Source organism: Cucurbita pepo, chromosome 1 (assembly GCF_057944985.1).
Source record: "Cucurbita pepo subsp. pepo isolate OVF chromosome 1, ASM5794498v1, whole genome shotgun sequence".
NCBI classification, from domain to species: Eukaryota; Viridiplantae; Streptophyta; class Magnoliopsida; order Cucurbitales; family Cucurbitaceae; genus Cucurbita; species Cucurbita pepo.
In genome coordinates, this window is record NC_141798.1 from 15,624,079 (window position 1) to 15,636,495 (window position 12,417).

Here is a 12,417-nt window from a genome sequence, read left to right on the forward strand (position 1 = left end):
GAGAAAAGGGAGAAACCAATAGATACGGTACCCATAGTAAACAAATTCACAGATGTCTTCCTGGAGGACCTCCCGGGAATCCCTCCATCGCGAGCGGTACCCATCTCTAAAGCCCCATACCGCATGGCCCCAGCAGAACTAAAAGAACTTAAATCACAACTAGAAGACCTATTAGATAAAGGCTTCATTCGACCTAGCGTATCCCCTTGGGGTGCGCCAATGTTGTTTGTCAAAAAGAAAGATGGCTCTATGCGTCTATGCATTGACTATAGAGAATTAAACAAGAGGACGGTAAAGAACAAATACCCATTACCCTGCATCGAGGACCTATTTGACCAACTTCGAGAGGCAACAGGGTTTTCCAAAATAGACCTTCGATCAGGATACCATCAAATTGAGATTAAAAATGAAGATATACCGAAAACATCCTTTCGAACCAGATATGGCCACTATGAGTTTGTGGTAATGTCATTTGGCCTTACCAACGCCCCAGCGGTGTTCATGGAATTAATGAACCGAGTATTTAAGGAGTGCTTAGACTCGTTTGTGATCGTATTCATAGAAGACATCCTAATATACTCAAAAACGGACCTAGAACACCAAGAGCACCTCCATAAAGCCCTAACTATCTTAAGAGAGAATAAGTTGTATGCCAATTTCTCCAAATGCAAATTTTGGCTATGACAGGTTTCGTTCTTGGGACACGTAGTGTCTAAAGATGGAATTTGAGTAGATCCTACCAAGATAGAAGCCGTCACGAAATGGAAACGCTCAACTATGGTCACTGAGATACGAAGTTTCTTGGGATTTGTGGGTTACTATCGAAGGTTTGTCCAAGACTTTGCTAGAGTAGCCTCGCCTCTCACCCAATTGACAAAAAAAGGCGTACCTTGTTGACTCTGGCAATTCGGAGGACAATGTCGACGAAAAATTGGCTGAAGGTTTCTTCGAAGGAAAAATTAGCGGAAGTAAAAGGAGAGAGGGTGAGAGATTCGGTGAGATTTGCTGAAGACTCGATATTTATTTTCCTTCAGTTGAATGGTTTAAATAACAAATCTAATTACAAAAATAGAAAAACTAATTATACAAAAATAGAAAAGTGGACGAAGACTTCGCTCAAATTGGCCAAAAAATGGCACCTAGAATTACGCTCTTCCAATGGGAAATTCAGATGTCTTGAGAAACCTAACTAAATAAGGAATGACTTTTATTTAACAATCTCCTCCTAAAAGTTGTTCCTCTGTTCGGATGAAATCAATCTTGATGAGCCCTTGATCTGCACATTCTCGAATGTAGTGGAATCTGATTTCTATGTGCTTGCTCCGGTCGTGCAAAACTGGATTTTTTATCAGGGAGATCGTAGCTTTGTTGTCTACGTATAGCATTGGTGGATCGCTTTCTCTCCTGATGAGTTCTTCCATTAGTCACGCAAGCCAGATCCCTTGTATTGCTGCCATCGAAGTAGCGATGTATTCTGCTTCGTAGGAAGACAAAGCAACTACCTTCTGTTTTGTTGATTGCTAGCAGATCGCGTCGCCTGAGAGAAAGTAGATCATTCCGCTGGTGCTCTTACGATCATCAACGTCACCGGCCATGTCACTATCACTGTAGCCGACCAGCTTGAGTTTCTCCTTTCCGCTCCTTGCACAGTATCTTACACCCCAGCCTCTGGTTTCGGCTACATAGCGCAAGATGCGCTTGACAGCCACTAGATGCTCCTCCCTAGGTGCTTCCATAAACATGCTCACATATCCAACAGAATAAGCAAGATCAGGACGAGAGTTTACCAGATAGCGTAGACTCCCGACAATGCTGCAATAATTGGTGGAGTCGACTGTCGTCGTAGTGCCGGCCTACCTTAGTTGGAGTCAGGCCTCCATTGGCGTCCTTGTAGGATTACTGTCCACAAGCCCAGTTGTGTCCAGCAGCTTCTTCGCGTATGCACTTTGGCAGATGGAGATGCCGGTAGAATTCTGTTGCACTTCGATGCCAAGGTAGTAGCTGAGCACGCCGAGATCGCTCATCTCAAAGTTTTTCGACATCTCCTTCTTGAACCTTTCGAGGACTTCCACGTCGCCTCCAGTGATTATGAGGTCGTCGACGTACACTCCCACGATCAGTCGCTTCTTGCCATGGCCGTGCGTAAACATGCCATGATCAGAGGCACAACGTTTGAATTTCAGTGACAGTAGGGTACTGTCGAGCTTCGCGTTCCAAACTCGTGGGGCTTGTCGAAGCCCGTAGAGTGCCTTATGCAGGCGCAATACCTTATTAGGGTTGTCTTTGTCAAGAAAGCCAGGTGGTTGTCGGACATAGACGGTCTCCTTTAGCTCTCCGTTAAGGAAAGCAGACTTTACGTCTATATGGTGAACCTCCCAAGAGTAATGTGTCGCAACTGCCAGCAAGAAACGAACGGATTCTAACCTTGCCACTGGCGCAAATACCTCTTCGAAGTCCACTCCTTGCTTCTGGACGTAGCCCTTCGCCACCAGACGGGCCTTGTGCTTCACAACTTCTCCTTTTTCGTTGCGCTTCAGTTTGAAGACCCATTTGAGCCCTATGGCTCGGTGTCCCGACGGCATATCCTCCAGATTTCACATCTGGTTCTCGGTGATGGATGTCATCTCCTCCTGCATTGCCTTCAGCCAGCACGGGTTCTTTTCTGCTTCGGCGAAGGTGTTCGGTTCATCTGCATTGATGGCATGTAGTTCGGCCACTTCTTCAAGCTCGTGCGCTGCTAGTCCAGGTGGTTCACCTCCTCCCACTAGGTCGTCCATCCTCCGGTACCTAGCCTCCAGATCAGCATCGTGATCGGCATCCAGCGTCGAATCCGTAGTCCGTGGTGTTGCGAATTCCACTGGTTCAGGGGGTGCACCTGCTGGCGGCGGTGACGGCTCCTGATGTTGGGCTCCTCTTTCTTCCAGCTCGGTGACGAGGTACTCCACCGTGAATTGATTTGGATTATGGTTTGTCTCGATCACGTCATTCCACTGCCAGAAGGTGCTTTCATCGAAGACGACGTCGCGAGACACGTGAGCTCGCCCCCCTACAGGATCATAGAGTTTGTACGCCTTGCTCCCGGGTTCATAGCCGATGAAGACGACCTTCAGCCCCATGGGATCGAGCTTGGCGAGGTGGGGACGTGTTACCTTCATGTATGCGACGCAGCCGAACACGCGAAAATGATGTACCGCTGGTTTTTTGTTGTACCAGGCCTCATATGGCGTCTTCCCGTCGAGGCTTCGGGTTGGTGACCGATTGAGGAGATAGACGGCCGTCATTACTGCCTCTCCCCAGAATCTCCCAAGCATCCCAACCGTCACCAACAATGACCTCGCTGTCCCGACGATGGTCTGATTTTGGCGCTCCACCACTCCGTTCTGTTGGGGGGAGTAGGGCGCCGTTAGGTGCCGTTGTATGCCGATCTCGTCGCAGTACTTACCGAAACTTGCCGAGGTGAATTCTCTGCCTCGGTCTGTGTGCAGTACTCGCATCTTCTTCTCACATTCGCCCTCTGCTCGCGCTTTAATGCGCTTAACCGCCCCTTCCGCCTCACTTTTCGCTTGCAGCAGGGTCAGCCACATGAAGCGGCTTTTGTCATCGACTAACAAGAGGAAGAGACTCTTACCGCCTGGGGTCGCCGGCTTGATGGGCCCATAGATATCGCCGTGTACAAGCTCCAACGGCTCATCAGCTCGGTAGGATGTTCGAGACGGAAAGAGTGTGCGTCTCTGTTTGCCGATGAGGCACCCGTCGCACAGCTTGTTCACGCCTTTAATTGCTGGCAAACCGTGCACCAACTCCTCCTTCTGTAGCTTTTCTAGAGCAGGAAAGTTTAAGTGCCCGTACCTTGCGTGCCACCTCCAAGATACCTATTCGATCTTGGCCGAGAGGCTGACGGGTTGCTCTATCTCTAACTCCAGGATGTAAAGACGGTTTGTCGTGCGCCTTGCCTGCGTGAGCAGCCGTCGTTGATTATCGCAGATTTTGAGTAGTCCGCGCTTGATGGAAATGAAGCAACCTGTCTCATCGAGTTGACCCAAGCTCACAAGGTTAGCCTTGAGCCTCGGGATGAAGTAGACGTCAGTCAGCTTGCGATGCTTGCCTCCCTTGCTGACGAACAGGATGGTGTCGCGCCCTTCGATCTTGACGACGGAGCCGTCGCCGAATTTCACCGTCCTGCGGATCCCTGAGTCGAGCTCGGAAAATGCAGATCTAGCCCCGGTCATATGGTTTATTGCCCCTATGTCGAGGATCCATCGCCGGTGCTCGTGTTGCTCATCCCTCTTGCCGATCTGAGCAAACACTCGCTCCTCCTCAAGTTGAATTGGCTCCCCAGCTGGTGCCACCTTTGCTACGCCCAGCTGGAGCTCTTTCTCGGGTTCAACATCGTCATCGATTGCCTCCATCTCCGTGAATTTGGAATCAAAATTGGGGACGCATACACTTACCATGAAGAGAGCTGGCTCGTCCTCCTCGGATTGAGCCACATGGGCCTCGAAATTGGGGACGCATGCACTCACCATGAAGAGAGCTGGCTCGTCCTCCTCGAATTGAGCCACATGGGCCTTTTCGGCCTTCTCCTTGTTCCTGAGCTTGCTCCAGCAATTCCTGCTCAGGTGTCCTCTCTTCCCACAGTTCGAGCACTGGATCGGCCTACCATTGGTCGACTCCTTCTTTTGATCCCCATCTTTCCCGCGCGTGCGCCCGTGGGACTTCCATGGCTTCTTACCGCCTTTGCTCTCGTCGGTGTTGTTGCGGAGCTTTAGGCGTGCAAGCCATTCCTCCTCCTTGAGGAGTAGACGGCCCTCCTTGTTTCTTCCACTGCTCGATGCAAGCCATTCCTCCTCCTTGAGGAGTAGACGGCCCTCCTTGTTTCTTCCACTGCTCGACGTTACGTAGTCTTCCAGTCACCTCTTCCACTGTTATGTCGTTCACCTCGAGCAAGTCGCGATGAGTCCCGTGATCCGCATTGAAAAATCATCGACAGATTCGCCGTTCTTAAAGCAGATCTCCGATTCTCGCACTCGCTGTACACCGACCCAACGGGATTTGATTCCCTCCCAGGCCGATTGTGCGGTGCGCTTAGTGAAAAGAGATGCCAGCATCTCTGGGGGGAGAGATCGTAATATGGCGGCGAACGCCAGCCGATCCTCCTCGGTACTTGATTGTTTCTCCTTCCTCTGGCTCATCAGCGTGCCATAACCCTTGTGCCTGTAGGTTGATGCGCATCAACAAGGCCCACTCGTTGTGGTTGGACCTTGTCAACATTGGGTACTGAACGATGGCGGTCGATGTCTCCCTTATCACTTCTCGCTCAACAACAACTCGACGCCCATCATCACGATGTCGGCCTCTTCGTGGTGGTGATGGAGATGCCGGCACTTGGCGGCGGCGTGGAGGAGTGAGCGAGCCTGCTCGGGATGGACCCCACGATGTGCTTATTTTCGCACTTTGCATTTTTTTTCTACCCAAACCTGAGACTTGTGTGTTGTTAGGTCGACACTCTAACCACTTGAGCTATTCAACTTGATTGTTGATAGGTTGGCTCTTCTGTAATGGTATACTACCGATCGCTTGAACGAGGCTCTGATACCACTTGTTGACTCTGGCAATTCGGAGAACAATGTCGACGAAAAATTGGCTGAAGGTTTCTTCGAAGGAAAAATTAGCGGAAGTAAAAGGAGAAAGGGTGAGAGATTCGCTGAGATTTGCTGAAGACTCGATATTTATTTTCCTGAATGGTTTAAATAACAAACCTAATTACAAAAATAGAAAAACTAATTATACAAATATAGAAAAGTGGACGAACACTTCGCCCAAATTGGCCAAAAAATGGCACCTATAATTACGCTCTTCCATTGGCGTGAATTCAGATGTCTTGAGAAACCTAACTAAATAAGGAATGGCTTTTATTTAACATACCTTTCGTATGAAACGATACTTGTGAGGCCAGCTTTCGGGAACTAAAACAAAGACTAGTGTCTGCCCCAGTGCTCACGGTTCCAGAAAGCTCTGCGGGATACGTGATTTACAGTGATAGATCCAAAAAGGGGCTGGGTTGTGTATTGATGCAACATGGCAAGGTTGTTGCGTATGCGTCACGCCAATTAAAGGATTATGAGAAAAACTATCCTACACATGATTTGGAGTTGGTGGTGGTGGTGTTCGTGTTAAAAATTTTGCGACACTACCTGTATGGTGAAAAGACTCTAATTTACACAGACCATAAAAGTCTAAAATACTTGTTCACACAAAAAGAATTGAACATGAGACAACGTAGATGGCTAGAGCTAGTAAAAGATTACGACATAGATATCTAGTACCACCCTGGAAAAGCAAACGTAGTCACTGACGCACTAAGTCGAAAGGCAGTACACTCGTCGGCCCTCATCACAAGGGAGCCACGAGTGCGAGCTGATTGCGAACGAGCTGACATAGCGGTAGTAACCAAGGAGGTTACAGCCCAAATAGCCCGACTAACAGTGCGTCCCACGCTAAGACAATGGATCATAGATTCACAACTAGAGGACCCAAGCCTAAACAAAATCCTAGACCAGTTGAAAGTAGGCCTAGTGGACGGTTGTTCTAAGTCAACAGATGATGGACTATTATGTCAAGGACGTTTATGTGTCCCAGCGGTGAACGAAATCCTAACTGAAGCACACAACTCACCCTTCTCGATACATCCAGGTGGTACAAAGATGTATCAAGACCTGAAACATCACTTCTGGTGGCGAAGTATGAAAAAGGATATCGCGGAATACGTGAGTAAATGTCTAGTATGCCAACAGGTAAAAGCCCCTAGGCAGAAAACCGCCGGACTAGTACAACCTCTAAGTATACCGGAATGGAAATGGAAAAATATTGCTTTGGATTTCATAGTAGGCCTACCCAAGACACTAAAGGGTAACATGGTAATTTGGGTAATTGTCTATCGTCTGACAAAGTCGGCACACTTCCTACCAGGTAAGGCAACATATACAGTAGACAACTGGGCTCAACTGTATGTGAAAGAAATTGTGAGGTTCCATGGAGTCCCAGTATCTATAGTGCCAGATCGGGACCCACAATTTACGTCGGCCTTTTGGCGCGGACTCCAAAAAGCGTTGGGTACCCGCCTCAACCTTAGCATAGCCTTCCACCCACAAACTGATGGCCAAATGGAACGATTAAACCAAATCCTAGAAGACATGCTTCGGGCATGTGTTATGGATTTCATAGGGAGTTGGGACACTAAACTACACTTAATGGAATTCTCGTACTACAACAGTTTTCAAGCAACCATCGGGATGGCACCATTTGAAGCGTTATATGGAAAATGATGTAGATCCCCATTGTGCTGGGACGAAGTAGGAGAACGAGAATTGGTAGGACCTAAGCTGGTCCGCATCACCAACGAGGCGGTATAGAAAATTAGAGCAAGGATGCGCATGCCAGAGTTTTCGTTCACACACGACCCATAAAGATCGTTGGCAGGACCGAAAACTCCGGCTAACGCCAGAGTTTTCGTTCACACCCTAAACCCTAAACCCTAAACAAAGAGTGCCCGACGTCAGGGTCACCACGGAAACTAAACCCGACCTTCAGCCACCTCCAGGACACCTACAGGGAAGAAAAATAGTGAGAAAACGAGAAAGACAGTGAGAAAATTCGACGAAGCTCCGGTAAAGCCAAACTCTGCGAAATCAACGTCGAAACCTCCGATTTACGCAACGAAAATAATCCCAGAGACTTTTACACACACCAGGGGTAGATTTCGACGATTTCTACATGTTGTACACCGTCGGGTAAGGGAGACAGAACGTCGAATTTCCGAACCCTCTCAGATCCGGGAGTGTTAGGTCTTTACGAATCAAAAAAATACCTTAAACGGGATTAGGGAGAGGAGGAAACTCGGAAACGGAGGAAAAATGAGGAAAAAGGACGGTGGAACGACGTGAACGAATTGAGAGATTGTGTCGCCAAAAAAGTTCGCTAGTATTCGGGCAAGGAGGAAATTGAGCCCTACCAAGTAAGTGGCTCACCCGTAAGTGGCTCACCCATCGTAGGTTACACGTTGTTTGTTGTATGTTGGCACGTGCCCGTGGATTCGCACGTGTTATTAAATTGTATGCTAGACTGTTATGCTTAAGTACGTAATCTTGTGAACGTGAATGTATGTTGTTTAGTATGATGTGATATGTAATGCTTATGACGTTTATGATATTCCTAAATGATTATGGCATGATTGTACGAAATATTTGAATGTATACAACATGAAATGTATGACATGAAATACGGTAAATTGCTTGAAATATAACCCCATTAGGATTATGTATGATACGTAGACTGAAAATGAGAAATGACACGTTAAGCATGAAAGATGATAGCGGAGTTATATTCATTAATGATAAGGTAGAAATATTGGGGACCTCATGCATTATGTGTGTTCATGCATTGGGGGGATACCCCTATTCCATCACGAGGGTACAGACGCATACATCCAATGGTAGGACAACAATCGTTATGTTTTGCATAGCACTGTCATGACAGTTACTAGTTCTAACGGGTATCCGGCCTAGGGAGCATCCTAGTGTATGCTCGCCCAACTAGTAAGGTGACCTAACAGTGTGCGAACTGACTGGTGAGCTCATACTCACACGTATGGGGGAGTATGGTCTATGTGTAGAGTGTATGGTACACGTCCAAATTACCCGTTAGAATAGCACCATAGGAAGACAGATTGAAAGATAGGTCCCATCATCTCATTGCATGTGATTGTTGCATAACCCCGATAGGGGGTCACTTGTATTCTAGAAATACTCAAGCCTCGTGCTACTATATTTTTCAGATAAAGGCAAGGCACCCATGTGAGATCGACGGTGGCACCGCACATCCCGGGACCGTGGCACATGCATAGGATAGTTGTTTTCCATTTCGTAGTATAGGTTAGTATAGGTTGAATTTCGTTTGCATTCAAAGTATAGGTTAGTTTAGGTTGAATTCCCGTTTGCATCATTAGTATAGGTTAGTATAGGTTGAATTGTAATCGCATAATAAATTATAGGGTAGTATAAGACAGTTGTTTCAGTCTTGTTCTTTTTTCTTTCTTTCCCTTGTATTCGTTATTCACGAGGTAGTAAAAGACAAACGTAAATATAAGAGCCCATTTAATGTAAACTCCGCATTTCAAGGTATAATAATGACCTTAGATTAAGTCAAATTTAGGATCTTTACAATTTCATTATTTAATAAGAATGGTTTGGGATTTCAACCTGTTATGTCTAAAAAGATTGTTCTAACTCGATCCAACCAACATTTTTAAAATTTGGGTATAAAAAGAATCCCAAATCCATTGCATGACCTTTTATTGGGCTTTGCTCCATCCAAATCTGAACAAACAGCTTAATGGGCTTTTAACTTTGGGTCCATCAATCAATGTTATCGTTGCCTTGGCCTCACTAATTTTCACCCTTCAATTTCTACTTTAAAAAATGAAACAAATTATCGTTTTACTTTTTAGTCCCTACACTATTAAAACTTTGGTGGTTTGTTTTTTCTATAATAAATATTCGAATCTCTAATCTCTTGATCGAATATATAAATGTTACATTAATCGAATGTTAGCTGATATTCCATTATTTCAAATGGAGAAGAGAAATGACTGACTTATTTTAGATCTAAAAGTTACAGTAATCGAATGTATTTCTCAACCAACATTCTGTCTTACCAAGCTCTTCAAATAAAACAGGCCGTAGAAAATGATAAAAAGGCCTCGAAGAAGCTTTTCTCGATCGACATTTTTTATCTTACTTTTTTCTTTAATAATGTTATAATTGTCGGTAACGAAAAAATAGTATTATTGTGAAACGGGGTACACGTGGCAATAAAAACTTACAGAAATATATTACAGAATAATGTGCAAAATTTACAGCCGTAAATTAAATAATAAATATATATAAAAATCCGTGAGGATTCTTCTGGGGAAAGGGTTTAAAAAAAAAAAAAAAAAACTAGAAATATATTTAAATCTATATATATATAAAAATAAAAAAAAAATAAAAAAAAAATAAGAAAGAGCCCATGGTCAAAACTGCCATAAGGGACCACCTAAAAATTCGTAAAAAAAAAATGATGCGCAACTCAGAGGATGCGAGCACGTGGGAGGAGCAGAACCGTAGGATCATGGAGACGGAGAATTAGGCGAGAACGTGGTGGGGGAGAGGAGAGTGGAGCGTGAAAGGTACGCGCTGGTGTAAGTGGATGGGGGAGCGGCAGAGAGGGCAGTTGAAGTTGAGATGATGAAGCCAACCATCGAGACAGTCCTTGTGGAAGATGTGGTTGCAAGGGAGACGGCGGACGAGGTTACCAGCGGAGAGGGGACAGAGGCAGACGACACAGTCGGAGGCGGCGGAATCGGCGTAGTAGCGGTGGGAGAGAAGGCGATTGAGATGAAGATGGTGGTGGAGAGGGGATATATCGGAATCGGGAGACGGAGCGGCGGAGGAGAGGAAAGAACGGCGGAGGAGGGAGAGGAAATTGGCGAGGAGAGAGAGGAAGAAGAGAGGGAGTGAGTCGGAGGAGAAGTCGTTGAGTTGGCTCTGTAAACCCATAGTTTCAAATGCTAAACTGTTCCGTCTCAGAAATTGAGAGAAGGAGAGAAAGAGATGTGGGTTTGGTGCCCAATGTGAAATCGGCGATTTATACAACCAAAAACTTTATTTATTTATTTATTTATTATTTTATTATTTTATTATTTTATTATTTTATTATTTTATTATTTTATTCTTATTATTATTATTATTATTATTATTTTAATTCAACCACATATATAAAAATAATGTTTTTATTTTAGGATATAATGTTGTAAAATTGTGTCAGATCATATTTTAAATTTTCATGGAATCCATAATTCTTTAATGTCACGTCCAATAGGGTTTAAGTTATAAACAAATTTGAATTACTCAAATTAATTTAATTTAATTTTTTTTGTCAGTGTTAAAATAAGATATGACGTCATAATAACAATAATAAATAAATAAAAGGTTGTCGTTGTCTCTGTGTTTCCCTCTCCCCCAGCGGCCCCCATACTCTTTTTCATTCTTCCTCTACAGACACAAGTTCGGCGATTGTTCCTCCTCAAAAAAAGAAGCTTCCAACCGCATCCACTCCGATGTTAGGTAAGTTTTCCCTTTAAATTTTGTCGGTTTCAATTAAAGTTCTTAACGTTCGAACTTAATGGTTCGAGTTGACTAATTGATGTTGTTTATGATCAAAGATCTTATATATGTGTTGTTAAACTGATATCTTGTATGTGGGACGAGAATATGTATACTATGAAGTATTAAAACAAATTATTGTTTTTTTTTTTTTTTATAAGATTTGGTTGTATGAAACTAATGCATGTCTCGGATGAGAGTGATATACGTAAAATCAATGTATACAAAAGTGATGCACGTCTATACATGAATGATGCATGATAGCATTAGTTCTGATAACACGTCACCTATTGGGTATTTTTAATACTCAACGTTTTAAAAAAAAACTATTTTTGTTCGGGTAAAGGTAAGAATATCGTATGCAATTGATGAATTTTGGTGTTATTTTCATTTTATTAAAAAAAAAAAAATTGATCTAATTTATTAAGTTTTTAAAAGTATAATAAAAAAAACATTTATTGGACACTTTTGAATTTTAAAATTATAATATTTAAAAGCACTAGATTACATTAAAAAGTATTATTTAAGCATGTTTGATGTTTTATTAATAAGGATATTTGACTAATATTGTTTTTTTTTTTTTTTTTACTAATATCTAAAATGAATTTATAATAATATAACAATTTAAGATTTATAAGCAACCCATGACCAAAATAAAAGTGGAAAATATAATTTAAAAGGAAGCTGGAGAATTGAAAATTACTTCCATTATTTATTAATTTATTTATCAATTTTCATTCTTAACACGCAATTTGGGTCTTAATTTATGTACAAAAACAAAAAATAAATTAATAATTAGACATTAGTGCGTAATCCATAGTTTTTGACATTTTAATAATTTGTTGATAGGTCGATAAAACATCAATTTCTACCAAAAAAAAACTCGTAAATTCCTAATAAATTAACAATAAATTTAGGTCAAATCTTGTTTTAACGGAGTCCAACTCAAATAAGTTCATAATCCAACTCAAACGGCATAAAGTAAGTTGAGTTAGATCGATATTTTTGACTCATCGAACACCGCTAACTATTACGCAATCAAAATCAAATGGTAGGTTGGGTTTCAAGTAGGAGCCCACATAATTAAAAAATATATATATATGAGAGAGAAAATGTGAGGAGAGAGAGATCTTTTGGAGAAATTTTATTAGTTGAAGAAATGAGTTGGTGTGTTTGTAAACATCAAAACGCGTTTCCCATCTTTTTCTAAACCCTT

General features: G+C 43.2%; 1 pseudogene; it reads right to left on the reverse strand.

The window, feature by feature from the left end:
• Positions 1-4,934: 4,934 nt before the first annotated feature.
• LOC147794883 (E3 ubiquitin-protein ligase RHA2B-like) lies at positions 4,935-10,673 on the reverse strand (annotated as a pseudogene).
• Positions 10,674-12,417: the final 1,744 nt, after the last annotated feature.